The 12,205-nt window shown below is 44.4% G+C and overlaps 1 protein-coding gene across 7 annotated transcripts in view; it reads right to left on the bottom strand.

The window, feature by feature from the left end:
- Smarca4 (SWI/SNF related, matrix associated, actin dependent regulator of chromatin, subfamily a, member 4) overlaps positions 1 to 11,169 on the bottom strand; it is a 115,059-nt gene extending 103,890 nt beyond the window's left edge. For 3 of the 7 annotated variants that reach the window (XM_045144684.1, XM_045144686.1, XM_004667465.2), the window contains exon 1: positions 11,023 to 11,169. The gene's annotated coding sequence lies outside the window, so the exon portion shown is untranslated. The remainder of the gene's footprint in view (positions 1 to 11,022) is intronic. The other 4 variants (XM_045144687.1, XM_045144688.1, XM_045144689.1 and 1 more) reach the window with 2 other exon arrangements.
- Between the last annotated feature and the right edge of the window lie 1,036 nt (positions 11,170 to 12,205).

Below are 12,205 nucleotides of genomic sequence, written 5' to 3'. Positions count from 1 at the left end.
CCAAAACCAGGCAAAGAGAACAAAAAAAGAAAATTACAGACCAATCTCCCTCATGAACATAGATGCAAAAAAATTCTCAACAAAATATTGGCAAACAGAATACAAGAATATATCAGAAAGATCATTCACCCTGACCAAGTAGGCTTTATCCCAGAGATGCAGGGACGGTTAAACATACGCAAATGTAATACAATATATAAATGGACTGAAGGACAAAAATCATATGATCATCTCATTAGACGCAGAGAAAGCGTTTGACAAAATCCAACATCCCTTCATGATAAAAGTCCTACAGAGACTGGGAATAGAAGGAACATACCTCAATATAATAAAGGCTATTTATGAAAAGCCTACAGCCAATATATTACTCAATGGGGAAAAACTGGAAGATTTTCCACTAAAATCAGGAACAAGACAAAGGTGTCCATTGTCCCCACTTTTATTAATATAGTACAAGAGACGCATATAAAAGGGATACAAATTGTAAAGGAAGAGATCAAGTTATCATTATTTGCAGATGACATGATTCTATATATACAGGACCCTAAAGACTCTACCAGCAAACTGTCAGAGCTGATAAACACCTACAGCCATGTAGCAGGATACAAAATAAATACACAGAAATCAGTAGCCTTCATATATGCTAACAACAAACACACAGAGGATGAAATCAGAGAATCAATCGCATTCACAATTGCAGCAAAGAAAATAAAGTACCTTGGAATAAAACTAAACAAGGAAGTAAAGGATCTTCACAATGAAAACTATAAAACACTCAAGCGAGAAATTGCAGAAGACACTAGGAAATGGAAAAAAATCCCTTGTTCCTGGATTGGAAGAATCAATATTGTGAAAATGGCAATCTTACCAAAAGCAATCTACACATTTAATGCAATCCCCATCAAAATTCCCATGGCATTCTTCACGGAAATAGAAAAAACAATCCAAAAATTCATTTGGAATCACAAAAACCCTCGAATATCTAAAATAATACTGAGCAACAAAAATAAGGCTGGTGGTATCACCATAACTGATTTTAACCTAGACTACAGAGCCATAGTAACAAAAACAGCATGGTACTGGCATAAAAGCAGATATGTAGATCAATGGAACAGAATACAGGACCAAGATACAAGTCCTGGTAGCTATAGCCACCTGATAGTCAATAAAAATGCCAAGAATACTCATTGGAGAAAAGACAGCCTCTTCGGCAAATGGTGCTGGGAAAACTGGATATGTATCTGTTGAAGGATGAAAATAGATTCTTCTCTCTCTCCATGCACAAGAATTAAATCCAAATGGACTAAAGACCTTAACATCAGACCTAAAACTCTGAAACTGCTAGGGGAAAAAGTAGGGGAAACCCTTCAACATATTGGTCTTGGCAAAAACTTTCTGAATATAACCCCAATTGCTCAGGCAATAAAACCACAGATCAACCACTGGGACCTCATGAAATTACAAAGATTTTGTACTGCAAAGGACATTGTGAATAGAGCAAAGATGCAATCTACATAATTGGAGAAAATCTTTGCCAGCTATATATCTGATAGAGAATTAATATCTAGGATATGCAAAGAACTCAAAAAGTTAAATAATAAGAAATCAAACAAGCCAATTAAAAATGGGCAATGGAACATGTATCTGGAGTTCATTTACAGAGGCTTTCTATCCCAGGCTTGGTGGTATACACTTTTAATTCCAGAAGCTAAGGAAAGATGATCTCTGTGAGTATGAGGCCAGCCTGAGACTACATAGTGAAATCAAGGTCAGCCTGGGCTCAAGTGAGACCTACCTTGAAAAAAAAAAAAAAGTGTCAATACTTGGGATAACTCAGAAGGTATCATGGTGCTACAAAGAAGTAACAGGAGTGCTCAGTACTGTAATATCTCTATCACACCTTCCAAGGTTCAGGGTCTAACCCAAAAGAGGTGGTGGAAAGAATGTAAAGACCAAAGGAAGGATAGAACTTACAACGTGCTCCCCACAGACACAAAATGGCCTGGATATCCATGACCTCACAGTGCCTGACACTACCTACACAAGACCACCATAATAGGAGGAAAAGATCATGACATCAAAATAAAAGAGAGACTGATTGAGATGGGGAGGGGATATGATGGAGAATGGAATTTCAAAGGGGAAACTGGGGGGGGGGGATATTACCATGGGATATTTTTTATAATCATGGAAGTTGTTAATAAAACTTTGAAAAAAATAAAAAAGTGTCAATAAATAAAGTGAAATAAAACAGAGAAAAGGGAGAAAAAAGGGATATGGAGCTAAATAGAGAATTCTCAAAAGAAGAAATACGGATGGCATATAAGCATCTAAAAAAATGTTCTACATCCCTAGTCATTAGGGAAATGCAGATTAAAACTACCTTGAGATTCCATCTCACTCCTGTCAGATCGGCTATCATCATGAAAACAAATGATCATAAGTGCTGGCAGGGATGTGGAAAAAAAGGAACCCTTCTACATTGTTGGTGGGAATGCAATCTGGTCCAGACATTGTGGAAGTTCCTAACACAGCTAAAAATTAATCTACCATTTGACCCAGCTATAGCACTACTAGGCATATATCCTAAGGATTCCTCCCATTTCCTTAGAAGTACATGCTCAACCATGTTTATTGCCACTCAATCCATAATAGCTGGGAAATGGAACCAGCCTAGATGTCCCTCAACTGATGAATGGATAAGGAAGATGTGGCACATTTATACAATGGAGTTCTACTCACCAGTAAAGAAAAATGAAGTTGGGCTGGAGAGATGGCTTAGCAGTTAAGCGCTTGCCTGTGAAGCCTAAGGACCCCGGTTCGAGGCTCGGTTCCCCAGGTCCCACGTTAGCCAGATGCACAAGGGGGCGCACGCATCTGGAGTTCGTTTGCAGTGGCTGGAAGCCCTGGCGTGCCCATTCTCTCTCTCTCCCTCTATCTGTCTTTCCCCCTGTGTCTGTCACTCTCAAATAATAGGAAGATTAAAAAAAAAAACTTTTTTAATAAAAAAAATTAAAAAAAAAGAAAAATGAAGTTATGAAATTTGCAGGAAAATGGATGGATCTGGAAAGGATTATACTAAGTTAGGTAACCCAGACCCAGAAAGCCAAGCACATGTTCTCCCTCATGTGGATCCTAGCTACAGATGATTGGGCTTCTGTGTGAGAAGGAAAAAACTGAGTAGCAGAGGCCAGTAAATTAAAAAGGAGATATAAAGGGAAGAGAAAGGAAGGGAAGAGGGTACTTAATAGGATGGTATTGTATATATGTAAGTAGAAGAATAGATTAATGGGGGTGAAAAGCCCCAAAGTGAGGTCAGGGGAAGAGATTGAGTAAAGGAAAGGGGGTGGGAAGGCTAATCAAAATCTAAGAGGATGCAAATAAATCATATGCAATCCTCCAGTTTCAGACAATGGAACATGAGGAGCCATAGATCATTATTAGAAAATTTTCAGTGCCAGGGATGGGATACCTCCAGTGAGTTGTTGGCCAGGTAGGTCCCTGATGCCCCCAAAACATTATAAGCCATTGCTAAGGCCCTTGGTTTCCCAGCAGGTATAGATGGTAAGACCATATTGCTGAAGACTCCACATACTTGGGCTGCAAGGCCACTGAGAAATCCTGCTGGAACTGAGCTGATAACTTCCCGCATGTAGAAAAGTTGACAGAAAGCTGGAAGAAGTCATTCTACATGTAGTTCAATGGGAGAAAGAGATACTACCAGTGAAGGTACTTACTCAACAGTGGACACTGCAAGCCTTATAATTGGCCAGCCAGGCCAAATGAGCCAACACGGGAAATAGTGGCATGTCTGTCATGGTGGAAACCAACTGCCCTCCAATTGGACTGGAGGCCCACTCCATGGGGGGGAAATACGTCCCTGATACTGAAAACTTAAAACAGAGGTAGTCATGAGTCCTAGGGGTGTAACATCTGCTGATGTCTCTGAGAAATGTATGTACTATGATTATCAAACTGACGAGTAAGCACTTCTCTTAATATTTATACCCTTATATTAACACTACTCTTACTTTAGGTAGAGTCTTCTCTTTTCAAACGGCAGTGACCTTGGGATGACTCAGAAGGTATCACAGTGCTGGAAAGAAGTGACTAGAGTATTGAGTAACATCTCGATCACACCTTCCAAGGTTCAGGGTCTAATGCAGAAGAGGTGGCAGAAAGAATGTAAGAGCCAAAGGAAGGGTAGGACTCCTTACAACATGCTCCCTCCGGACATAAAATGGCCTGGATATCCATGACCTCATAGTGACTGACACTACCTACACAAGACCATCATAAGAGGAGAAAAGATCATGACATCAAAATAAAAGAGAGACTGATTGAAATGGGGAGGGGATATGATGGAGAATGGAATTTCAAAGGGGAAAGTGGAGGGGGGAGGGTATTCCCATGGGATATTTTTATAATCATGGAAAATGTTAATAAAAATTGAGAAAAAAAAAAGAAATAAAAGGAGGGCTGAGGAAATGGCTTAGCAGTTAAGGCGCTTGCCTTCAAAGCCAAAGGACCTAGGTTTGATTCCCCAGGATTCACATGAGCCAGATATACAAAGTGGCACATCCACCTGGAGCTCATTTGCAGTGGTTAAAGACCCTTGCATGCCCCCCACCTTCTCTCTCTCTTTTCCTCCTCTCAAATAATTTTTTTAAATTATTAACAATTTCCATGATTATAAAAAATCTCCTATGGTAATACCCTCCCTCCCCCCCTTTCCCCTTTGAATATCTATTCTCCATCATATCCCCTTCCCATCTCAATCAGTCTTCTTCTATTCTGATGTCATGATCTTTTCTTCCTATTATGATGGTCTTGTGTAGGTAGTGTCAGGCACTATGAGGTCATGGATATCCAGGCCATTTTGTGTCTGGGGGGAGTGCATTGTAACGAGTCCTACCTTTCTTTTGGCTCTTACATTCTTTCCGCCACCTCTTCTGCATTAGATCCTGAGCCTTTTCCAGCACCATGATGCCTTCTGAGTCGTCCCAAGGTCACTGCCATCTGAAAAGAGAAGCTTCTCTACTAAAAGTGAGAGTAGCATTAATATAAGGGTATGAACATTTAGAGAAGTGCTTACTGGGCAGTTTGATAAGCATAGTGTATACATTTAGCCAGACAGCAGCAGACGTTACACCCCTAGGGCTCATGACTACTCCTGTTTTAAGTTTTCAGTATTAGGGATACTTAAAAAAGGAAAAAAAGGGCTGGAGAGATGGCTTAGAGGTTAAGCGCTTGCCTGTGAAGCCTAAGGACCCCGGTTCGAGGCTCGGTTCCCCAGGTCCCACGTTAGCCAGATGCACAAGGGGGCGCACGTGTCTGGAGTTCGTTTGCAGTGGCCGTGGCGCATCCATTCCCTCTCTCCCCCTCTATCTGTCTTTTTCTTTGTGTCTGTTGCTCTCAAATAAATAAATAAGAAGTGAACAAAAAAATATTTTAAAAAAAAAGGAAAAAAAGAAAGAGGGAATGGCTTGAGGGATAGCTCAGCAGTTAAGATGCATGTAAGGCCAGATGCACAATGTGGTACATACATCTGGAGTTCATATGTGGCACATGCATCTGGAATTCATCTGCTGGGGCTGGAGGCCCTAGCGTGCCCATTTTCTCTCTGCCTGTCTCTCTGCTAATTCCTTCTGCTTGAAAATAAATAAAAGGGACTGGAGAGATGGATTAGTGGTTAAGGCGCTTGCCTGTGAAGCCTAAAGACCCAGGTTCAATTCTCCAGATCTCATGTAAGCCAGATGCACATTGTGGTGCATGCATCTGGAGTTCACCTGCAGTGGCTAGAGGCCCTGGCACACCCATTTTCTCCCTCTTCCTCTCTCTCATAAGTAAAAAATTAAAAATAAAAAATTTTAAACCTTTAATCCTAGCATTCGAGAGGCAGCAGAAGTAGAAGGATCATATGAGTTCGGGGCCACCCAGAGACTACACAGTGAATTCCAGGTCCGCCTAGGCTAGAGTGAGAACCTCCCTCAAAAAAAAAAAGAAGAAGAAGAGAGAGAAGAAAGAAAAAAGCATTTTTTAGAAAAATAAAATAAAAGCATTAAAAATAAAGAGAGCCTGGCATGGTAGCGCACGCCTTTAATCCCAACACCCAGGAGGCAGAGGTTTCACAGACAAGCACCTTAACATCTAAGCCATCTCTCCAGGCCTCTTTTTATTTTTTTTTAATATTTTTAAACATTTATTTGAGAGAGAGAAAAAGTGGTAGATAGAGAATGGGTGCGCCAGGGTCTTTGCCACTGCACATGAACTTCAGATACATGCGGCACCTTGTGCATCTGGCTTACATGGGTCCTGGGGTATTGAACGTACATCCTTTGGCTTAGCAGGCAAGGGCCTTAAACACTACTCCATTTTTCCAGCCCCAGTCTCACCTTATTTTTCAAGATAGAGTCTGGCTATATAGTCCAGGTTGACCTGGAATTCACTATGTAGTCTCTGGGTGGCTTTGAACTCAACTGGACTGGAGGCCCACTCCATGGGGGGGAATACATCCCTGACACTGAAAACTTAAAACAGGGGTAGTCATGAGCCCTAGGGGTATAACATCTGCTGATGTCTGTAAAAATGTATATACTATGATTATCAAACTGCCCAGTAAGCACTTCTCTTAATATTTATACTCTTATATTAATGCTACTCTCACTTTGGGTACAGAATCTTCTCTTTTCAGATGGCAGTGACCTTGGGATGACTCAGAAGGTATCACAATCATGGAAAATGTTAATAAAAATTATAAATAAATAAATAAATAAATAAGATAAAACAGACATGTGTACAGAATGAAAAAAATAAAAAATAAATAAATAAAAAAAAGAAGGTATCACAGTGCTGGAAAGAAGTGACTGAAGTACTGAGTAACATCTCGATGGGGAGGGGATATGATGGAGAATGGAATTTCAAAGGGGAAAGTGGGGAGGAGGGAAGGTATTACCATGGGTTATTTTTTATAACCATGGAAAATGTTAATAAAAATTGAGAAAATATAAATAAATAAAATAAAATATAAAATAGCCAGGCGTGGTGGCACACGCCTTTAATCCCAGCACTTGGGAGGCAGAGGTAGGAGGATCACTGTGAGTTCAAGGTCACCCTGAGGTTATGTAGTGAATTTCAGGTCAGCCTGGCGTAGAGTGAGACACTACCTAGGGGGGAAAAAAAGAGGCAAAAAATAATAATAATAAAATAAACCAACTTGGGGCTGGAAAGATGGCTCAGCAGTTTAAGGCACTCATTTGCAAACCCTGATAACCCTGGTTCAATTTCCCAGCACTTACCCACATAAGCCAGATGCACTAAGTGCACATGAAATCAAGTTAAATCTGCAGCGGCAAGAGGCCCTGGCACATCCATACTCACTCTCTGTGTCTGCCTCTCTGGCTCGCTCTCTCTCAAATAATAAGTAACAATATTTTAAGGGCTGCAGAGATAGTTCAGCAGTTAAGGCACTTACCTGAAAAACCTAACAACGAGGTTCTGATTCCCCAGCACCCACACAGAGCCAGATGCACAAAATGGCACATGTATCTGGAGTTTGTTTGCAGCAGCTGGAAGCCCTGGCATACCCATTCTCTCTGTCTCTCATTTCTCTCTCTGTCTGCTTGTAAACACACACACACACACACACACACACACACACACACACACACAGAGGGAGTAAGGGAGGGAGAGAGAGAGTGCTAGAGAAATGGTTTAGCAGTTACAGCACTTGACTCTCCAGGTCCCACATAAGCCAGACACACAAAGTGACATAAGCATGCAAAGTTGCACTCCTACCTCTGCCTCCCAAGTGCTGGGATTAAAGGCGTGTGCCACCACAACCGGTTTTTTGTTTTTACTTTTTTTAATAAAACAGGGGTTGGGGATTTAGCTCAGTGGATGAGAGCTTGCCTAGCAAGGACAAGGCCCTGGGTTCAGTCCTCAGCACTGAAAACAGAAAATACCTGGATGTGGTGGCGCACGCCTTTAATCCCAGCATCCACTCGGGAGGCAGAGGTAGGAGGACCGCCATGAGTTCAAGGCCATCCTGAGATTATATGGTGAGTTCCAGGATAAACCTGGAATAGTGTGAAATCCTTCCTAGAAAATCCAATAAATAAATATATAGTAGGGCTGGAAAGATAGCTCAGAAGTTAAGATGCATGCCTACAAAGTCTAGCAATCCTGGTTCAATTCCCCAGTACCCACAAAGGTACCACAAAGTGGTGCATGCATCTGGTGTTCGTTTACAGCTACTAGAAGCCCTAGTGCACTCATTCTCTCTGTCCATCTCTGTTTACAAATAAGTAAATGTTTTTGTTTGTTTGTTTGTTTGTTTTTCAAAGTAAGATCTTGCATCTTGCTTTAGCCCAGGCTGACCTAGAATTCACTATGTAGTCTCTCAGGGTGGTGCCAAACTCATGAAGATCCTCCTACCACTGCCTCCTGAGTGTTTGCTGGGATTAAAGGCATGTGTCACCATACCTGCATTAAATAATTTTGTTTCTCGGGGCTGGAGAGATGGCTTAGTGGTTAAGCACTTGCCTGTAAAACCTAAGTTCCCTGATTCGAGGCTCAATCCCCCAGAACCCACATAAGCCAGATGCACAAGGTGGTGCATGCATCTGGAGTTCGTTTGCAATGGCTGGAGGCCCTGGTGCACCTATTCTTTCTCTCTCTCTCTCTCTCTCTGCCTCTTTCTCTTCTCTGTCTCTCTCAAATAAATAAATAAAAATAAACAAAATAATAATTTTGTTTCTGTTTTTGTTTTTCAAGGCAGGGTCTCACTCTAGCCCAGGCTGACCTGGAATTCACTATGTAGTCTCAGGGTGGCATTGAACTCATGGAGATCCTGCTACCTCTGCCTCCCAAGTGCTGGTATAAGTGGTGGTGCACCACCACACCAGGTTTGTTTTTTTTTTTTTTTTTTTTTTTTTTGGATAGAGAGAGAATTGGCACCTCAGCCACTGCAATCCAACTCCAGACACTTATGCCACCTAGTGGACATGTGTGACCTTGCACTTGCTTCACCTTTATGTGTCTGGCTTATGTGGGACCTGGAAGGTCGAACATGGGTCCTTAGGCTTCACAGGCAAACGCCTTGTCTGCTAAGCCATCTCTCCAGCCCAATAAAAATATTTTTTTAAAAAAATCAATTATGGGGCCAGGCGTGGCAGCACACGCCTTTAATCCCAGCACTTGGGAGTTGAAGGTAGGAGGAATACTGTGAATTCAAGGCCACCCTGAGACTACATAGTAAATTCCAGGTGAGCTTGGACTAGAGCAAAACCTTACCTCGGAAAAAAAAATCATGGGCTGGACAAGTGGCTTAACGGTTAAGGCACTAGCCTTGGAGGCCTAAGGAAACAGGTTTGATTCCACAGTACCCATGTAAGCCAGATGCAAAGGTGGCACATGCATCTGTAGTTCATTTACAGTGGCTGGAGGTCACTGGTGCACCCACTGTCCCTCTACATTTTTTTTTTCTTTTCTCTCTCTCAAATAAATAAATTTGTTTTTTCGAGGTAGGCTCTCTCTAGCCCAGGCTGACCTGGAATTCACCATGTAATCTCAGAGTGGCCTCAAACTCAAAGGGATCCTCCTACCTCTGCCTCCCCGACTAATAAGTAAGACTTTAAAAACGTGTATTATAGTAATAGTACAGGAAACACTTCATCAGCGTTCTTCAAATCCATCTATCAAAAGAAGCTCACTTTCGCCAGGCATGGTGGCGCACGCCTTTAATCCCAGCACTCGGGAGGCAGAGGTAGGAGGATCACAGTGAGCTAGAGGCCACCCAGAGACTACATAGTGAATTCCAGATCAGCCTGGGCCACAGTGAAACCCTACCTTGAAAAAAAATAAAAATAAATAAAAAATTTAAAAAACACCAAAAAAAAAAAAAAAATAGCCGGGCATGGTGGCCAACGTCTTTAATCCCAGCACTCAGGAAGCAGAGGTAGAAGGATTGCCGTGAGTTCGAGGCCACCCTGAGACTCTAGTAAATTCCAGGTCAGCCTGGGCTAGAGTGAGACCCTACCTTGAAAAACCAAAAAAAAAAAAAAAAAAAAGTAGCTCACTTTCACAAAGATGACTATGATATTCAGAGAGCTTAGCCCAGTTGTCTAAAGTCACACAGCTAAGTGACAGCCAACGCAGAGGATCAAACTCAAAGTCAGGTTGGATTCAATCTGAAAACTTGTTTCAAATTCCTGGAAGGTGGCTCTCACTCTCTTTCTACTTTCCCTAAGAATTCACGGGGGGGGGGGTGCGGGGGAGAATAGATAAAGTCTAGTGTCTTTTGGACAGCACTAACCACTTGCCTGAGAGGATAGTCTGGAAAACTGGAAGGAAAAGGACGCACGCAAAAGAAAATCAATGTTTTCAAGAGCAAACGGTTTCCTCCCTCTGTGCTTCCCAACTTGCTACCGACCCTTTCCCCTCACTTTTAGGCAAACATTTCAGTGCCAGGGATTCCAGGGAATATTCGTGTTTCCTTGAAATTTTGCAATAATTCAATTTTTTAAAATAAAAGCTTAAGTCTGAGGACACAAGAGAGATAACGACCGTGTCCAGGACACACTAAACACATCTGAGGGCTCAGCAAGAAGACATTTAGACTGGACTCTACTAACGTGTCTTTAAAAAAACAAAGAAACGACGCCTGGGCATTGTTGTTCCAGCCACTGAGATTCTAACAGGAGGGCTGGGTCTCTAGACCACAGAGCAGGGTGAGCTTTGTCCCGCGACCCTAGCGAGAGCGCGCGCGAAGGGGCGCGCGCGGCCTCCCACGCGGCCGGGGCCCTTCACACCGAGGAGACACAGGCGCCCGTGGCCTCACTCCACAGCGGCGTGGGCCCGCGCGCACGACGTCTGGCCGGCCTTCTGACCCTCGAACGCCACCGTACCCGGGCCCCGTTCTGGGCGCCAGCGGCCCCCTCCCCCCTCGACGCCTCAGCTCCATTCAAACCGTCCTCCCAAAAGCCCAGCGCCGCGCTCTTCCCTGCTACCCACGTTCCTTACCGGGATGTACCCGCGCCGTCTCCTTCCCGGCGCCGCCCCCAACCCGCCACGCGGGGCCGGGCACAGAATAGGCGCCTCGCCTCTCAGGAAACAAAGAACTCGTGGCCGCCGCTGCTGCCAAGCGAGGGGAAAGCTCGCGCGTGCGCGCGCCCGTCAGCCTCGGCCGCGTCTCTCTCACACACACACTCGCCCACACGCACTCACACACACACGCACGCACGCACAGACAGACAGCGGCCGCGCTCCCGCTGCGCGCGCACCCGCCTCCCCTCACACTCCAGCTTCCGCCGCCCGCCTCATGCGCGCGCATGCCCGCCCTTCCGCTCTCGGTGCGCGTGCGCCTCCGCTCCCCGGCGGAGAGAAGTAGGCGGGTCCACAGCTGCCGAGGCGCCGTCCCAGTTCCGGAAAGCCTTGTGCTTCTCCCCCTCTGTCTCCGGCGCTCCTCGCCACCTACATCGTCGGGTGTGCACACGGGGCGCGCCACTGCGAGCGCGCGGGGTCCTAGTGCTTGTCTGCGTGGAAGAGAAACCCCGAGGCTCGGAAATAAGCACTTTCGAGCGTGCGTGAGGCCGGGAGACCAGTGTGACTGAGCCACGGCCAGTCGACCCGCGAACTGCGAGGATCTGGGAACCTCTTTGATCCTTGTGCTCGCCTGGCTGAGCCTGTTCCGCAAGGTTCTACCTCAGCCACCATTTCTGACGAACCAGCTGAGAGCCATTAGTTACTGTGGAAATATTTATTGACCTGTTCCTATGTCCCAGCCTCCATGTAGCTCATGACCTATGAGAAGCAAGATAAAATGCACAGTGTGGGGCTGGGAAAGTCACCAAGCAAAGGGACTTGCTTGCAAAGCCTGATGGCCTGGGTTCGAGTCCCCAGTACCCGGGTAAAGCTAGATATACAAAGTGGCATAGACATCTGGAGTGCCTTTGCAATGGCAGGAGGCCCTTCGGTGCCCATTGATGTTCCTCCTCCCTTCTCTCAAATGAAATATTTGGGGGGATACTGGAAAATGATTCTACAGCAAGAAGAGCATCCTTAGCAGGGAATGGTGGCGTACGCTTTTAATTCCAGCACTTGGGAGGCAGAGGTAGGAGGATCGCCATGAGTTCCAGGTCACCCTGAGACTATATAGCCTGGGCTAAAGCGAAACCCTACCTCTTAAAACAAAAACCACATCCTT

The sequence above is a fragment of the Jaculus jaculus genome, chromosome 2 (assembly GCF_020740685.1).
Source record: "Jaculus jaculus isolate mJacJac1 chromosome 2, mJacJac1.mat.Y.cur, whole genome shotgun sequence".
In the NCBI taxonomy this organism is placed as follows: Eukaryota; Metazoa; Chordata; class Mammalia; order Rodentia; family Dipodidae; genus Jaculus; species Jaculus jaculus.
The sequence above is the reverse complement of the archived record's forward strand: the minus strand, read 5'-3'. Positions and strand labels throughout refer to the sequence as shown.